The following is a 5,283-nucleotide window of genomic DNA, read 5'->3' on the forward strand; positions in this document are numbered from 1 at the left end:
AATATATTACGCATTCATGTTTTCAGTATGTTCCTCGCTCCCTTTCCTTTCTTAAGGGAAATTTAGGCTTATACGAAAACCATGCTACTTATTTAGTAAGTAGTTACTATAGGATTCTGACGATGGTGTATAACACACAGAGATATTGGGTTTTCGGACTTTATCCATCGTCCTGTTTTTAAGATAACTAAGAAAAACACAACGTTTCGGAAACTGGATCTGTTTCCGTCCTCAGGTGAGGGAAAACACCTATTCTGTTCGGTCCCTTAGAAAGAGCTAGCCTCAGTCACTGGTCCAGTGATTGAGGCTAGCTTACCTGAGGACGAAAATGTATGAAATTCAGTGCAATATGAAAGCAAAAATTAAGAGTTCTTCTTGAGCCCGTTGTATATTTCAGTCTTTCTCTTATTACATTGAGACGTAGTTTCTGCTGATCAAAAGGGGGGAAATATGTAATCTTGTTGGTTAAGAAGTGATTATAGATGTTTCCTTCGTTAATCTTTTCATACAACGAAAAAATTCAGACAAGAAAGCCCGTGCTTTACAACATCAAATGAGATAGATTATCGGTAAACAGTCCCACATGAGAGTCACGTGCTAGAACCTCGAGCTAGACTCAGAGCTTCCTTCATTATTGTATTAGCAGCTTTCTTGTCCCTTAAAGCACGAGCCTCAAGATACATTTAGATTTTTCAAACAAAATTCTATTTGCGTACCTTATTTTTTCATGAGTGTACATTTCTATGAACAATAATGTTCACTGAGCAGTATAAATTCTGAAGCCATCCGTATAACATTAACTATGTGAAACACGATATCGGGTTTTCGATTAATTCACAGTTATTGCAGTTATATGTATGATTAATGATTTCAGACTGAAGCCTTTCATCATAACTGTATAAGTTTCAAGCCCCCTGAGTTTGTGTCGACTTCGCGAGTCGTAACCCCATTTTACAGCAAGCTTAAAATTAGATTATTTCCCCCAACTTCATCACATATCTCCATTAAGTTACGTGAAGACCTAAATGTGTACATCCAGCAATGAATCCTTTCAACTGCGGTTATGTGAACAGCATATTGTGATGTCTTGTTAACCGCCGCAAGACACGGAAATGACAACACCTCACATACACTTAAACTATTTTCCACGATAAATTATTCATCTCGTTAGTACGTTCTTTGCCTCAGTAAGCATAATTTTATGAAGACGCATGGGGGAGTGAAGGTAATGCTACACATATTCTTACTCTCGTCACTAGGTGGAGGTAAGTAGTCAGCTTCACCCCCCCCCCCCCGCCNTACGCCCTAGAAAATGTATGGACTCTGTGGAGAAGAAGAAATATATCTGCGGGGAATCAAAACCAGATTCCTCGGTCATCCATCCCCTAGCCTAGTACCTGTACCTGTACTAGAAGAGCCAATAAATCCAGCCATTCAATTTTGAAACCCGCTATTATCAATAACGGAACTATAACTATGTGAACTTGTTATTTTTATATCAGTGTATGTCAGGATTTACGTGTCCAGATACAAACTGTCTAACGTTTAACTGAGAAGTAGACTGTTCTCTCGCATGAAGACGTGTACTTTCGGTTAGGTTGTCGTTAGATGCTTCTGAATTCTACTGAGTCACATCAGACTTCCAAGCTCAACATCGCAGGGGCGTGTACAGGAACAATTAATGGTGCATACAGATATAGTAATTCATAAATTAAGGAATTTCGGGAAGACCTTTTTACTCCTTTTCATTTAGTCGTTTTTATCTGCCTCAAACTTGTAGCCGAACGTGATGTAAAATTAGGCCTGTTCTCTCCTGTTGTTTGTATAACTTAGTGCATAACTCGTTCTATACGTCGTTCTTAAAGCTTACTGAGTGGATGTAGCAGGCAGCGACAAAATATTAGGCTCCTATTTACTCACCTCAAAATAAATGCACGGTTTGATGTTCTCTTATGAAGAGTTCTATCTTCTGGGATATAACACCGTGTAGTCCGTTGAAGGTCAAACGACATTTCGGAAGAACATATCGCCTCCATTGTCAGGGTCGAAGAATAACCAAGCCAAGCAACAAAAACATGGTGAAGCAGGTCGCAAGCAGAGCTTCTGCTAGTTTCTTTTTTGTCTTATTCTTCGACCCTTAAGATGAAGGCGATATGTTCCTTCGAAACGTCGGTTGACTTTCAACGGGCTACATCGCATTACATCCCAAAGAGAGAACTTGTCGGGTTTTTTGTTTTTCTTTTATTTACAATAACGAGGCTAGAGCATTTTTCATCAAACCCCTTCATTTCTGGCGGGGAACCTTCGGAGACAAAAACCAATTGGGATATCCGTACGATATGGCAGTGTTAGAAAGATAGGCTACGCGGGCGTGCACAAGATTCAAGTGACTCAGAGGTCTGTGTATACTTCAGAGTTGTTATTGTTGTTGTTGTTATTATTATTATTATTATTATTACTATTGGGAGCCGGGATAGCGGAGTCTATATTTTATTGGCTACAGGCTGGACGGCCAAGGGGTCAGAGTTCGAGTCCCGATAGAGGCACGATTTCTCTTCTCTCCACGACGTCCAGACCTGTTCTGGAGCTCACCCAGCCTCCAATCCGTTGGGTACCGGGGAATATTTCCCCGGGGGTACAGCAGCTTTGGCATGAAGCTGACCACTCACCTCAGACTAGTGCCGGAGTCAAGAATATATGGATCTATGCATGCACTCCCCCATATGACTTCATGGCGTAGTGCTTAACTAGTTAAGCATAGAGGCAAAATTTTATTATTACTATTATTATGGGCCTTGTAGCTGTTAACGCAAAACATAAATAATATAAAACTGAACTGAAATATCGTTATCATCATTATGATTATCATTATCATTGTTGTGACCCTTTCCAATGCAAAATTTATCATACATGGAAATTCTATACCAGCGCCCAGTTTCTGAAATCAAATATTAACCCAAACGATTATTCCCTAGCTACCTGGAAACTAAATGATGAATTGTTTGTTTTATTTGTTTATCTGTTCATTCTCTTTTCTTCGATCATTTAATAAAAGTCCTTACATACAAGTTCAGGTAAGCTTATGGTACACGAATTTATTCGACGTTATATCGTATGAGCTAACGACGGCGCAGTGAAATAAATTTACACTATAGCCTCCGAAAGTTTATAATTTTGTATTCGTGCGATATTTCTGGTGAAATGCACCAAACGAAAAATGTTTCGCTCTATAGAAAATCCGGACTGTTCCATAACCTTTGCGACGGAGTGAATGGATTACGAATTTCCATAAATTCCATTAAGAATGGATTGCCATCAATTCGATGTATACGTTCTGAAAGCCCTCCAAAAACATTTTCACGGAACCGCGTTCAGTTTAAGAGAGAAATGGAGGAGTGACAAAACAATATTGATTTATCAGCACACTGAGTTAGATTTCGCTCGGAAAAAAAAGCCAGCTCATGTGACTTGCAATTGGTTTACAGGAACCTCACAAAGCGAACCTGATGCCCGACTACATCACTTCATATGGCCTTAGTGGAATAACTCGTGCTTGAACAGGCCTTACAAAGTTATTTCAGACAGAAATAAATATGCAATGCCACATTTAACAGAAATCTGTGTGAATATTTTTTCTAGAAGTGAGAAAACCGTAAAATATATAAAGAGAAAACATAGATATAAGTTGGGAACGAAAAAAATAAACATATTCTGTTATGCAGATAGCACAGTATTCCTTATAGACAATGGAAATGGTCTTGAGAGGATGTTGTGACATATAGACCTATTGCTAGGCAACGACTCGGTAAACACATTCCCGCGGGAACCAACGTGTGCAAAAATAGGACATCCATTGCTAGGCAACTGATCATTAAGCATGCCTCCTTAACAATATTGGCTGTGTTTTCTTTGTGGTACGTGTAAATTTGTTATAAAGTGTTCTGCAGCATAAAGTGAACTACTGCAGACAATGACTCTGACAAAAGACAGACCCGTCCTCTTGTCAGAGAGGGCACTCCACAATAAGAAGACTGTAACTTTCAGTAATATATATCTGGTCATGAGCTCCAAATGGAGCTCGACACTAAGACTGACTGACTGACCGTCAGTCGCAATGTGACTTTGACTTTGACATAAAGTGAAGTGTAGAGTGGAGTTTTGGGATGCCAGCCTGCCCGGATATGAGTTTTGAATTGATTTAAGTCGAGTTTTTGGAATTGGCAGCTACAGAATAATGGCAAGAAAGGAATGAGGCTGCGAAAAGAAGATTCCATGTGTGATTTGAAGTGACAGTGAGGCTGTTATAAAACCATTGCCTGCTGCATACGGCTAGAGAAGACTAAGAATTCTTAAGCGTGTGTAACGGTGAACTGGAAATTGTTTAGATCAGCGACAGAGCTGTATTGTCTATAGTTATGAGTGCTGTGAATAAGGTGTCAATACATCCAACCATCCAACTGAAAACCCGTCCTGTAAGTCACGCGTAAACCCTGCACGTAAAAATATTTTGTCTTGTTTCGTTTAGTAGTCAGAAGTTTAAAGGGAGAATATCTACAATCAGTACCAAAAATATTAAGGGGTCTTACAGCGGTAGCTGCTCCGGTGAAAATCAACTGGCGTTTCAGAGGGGGAGGGACTTATAGCATATATCCTCAATTTCGAAACGTGAGTCAAGCATAAAACCAACATTAAGAAGGCAGCATGCTAATTTTTTGCTTACCTTGCCCTTCAACCCTGAAGATGAAGGAGATATGACCCTCCGAAACCTCCGTTGAATTTCAACCGACTAACTGGCGTTATATCACCACTGCGGTGAAAACCTCAAATTCAATAGAGGATAACACATATTACACATAAGACAAATCAATTTTAAAACAATTTAAGAATTTCTAAATTCATTCATGAGAATAGTAGAGTCTTCTGAGATGTAAAGATGTGTAGTTCGGTAGATGTTCATCATCTTCTACCGAACTAGCAGCACCACATCCCACAAAATAGAACTCGTCATAATCACCACTGTGGAACCTCAAATCTAATATTTGTCAGTAATGTCGCAAATTTTACATTTGGGAGGTCATTGTATGTTACCGCTATATTCAGTATTTTCATAACCAAACATTCATTCAGCCGGTCACGGTAGCCGAGCGGTCTAAGGCATGTACTGTCTTCGCTCGTTCGGAAACCGGGATCGTGGGTTAGAATTCCACTCAAGCATGGATGTTAGGTTTGTGTGTGTGAGTTTTCCTGTGTTTGTGTACAGGTAAAGGCCTTGCGACGAGCTGA

This window comes from Cryptotermes secundus, unplaced genomic scaffold, assembly GCF_002891405.2.
Source record: "Cryptotermes secundus unplaced genomic scaffold, Csec_1.0 scaffold150, whole genome shotgun sequence".
Lineage (NCBI taxonomy): Eukaryota > Metazoa > Arthropoda > Insecta > Blattodea > Kalotermitidae > Cryptotermes > Cryptotermes secundus.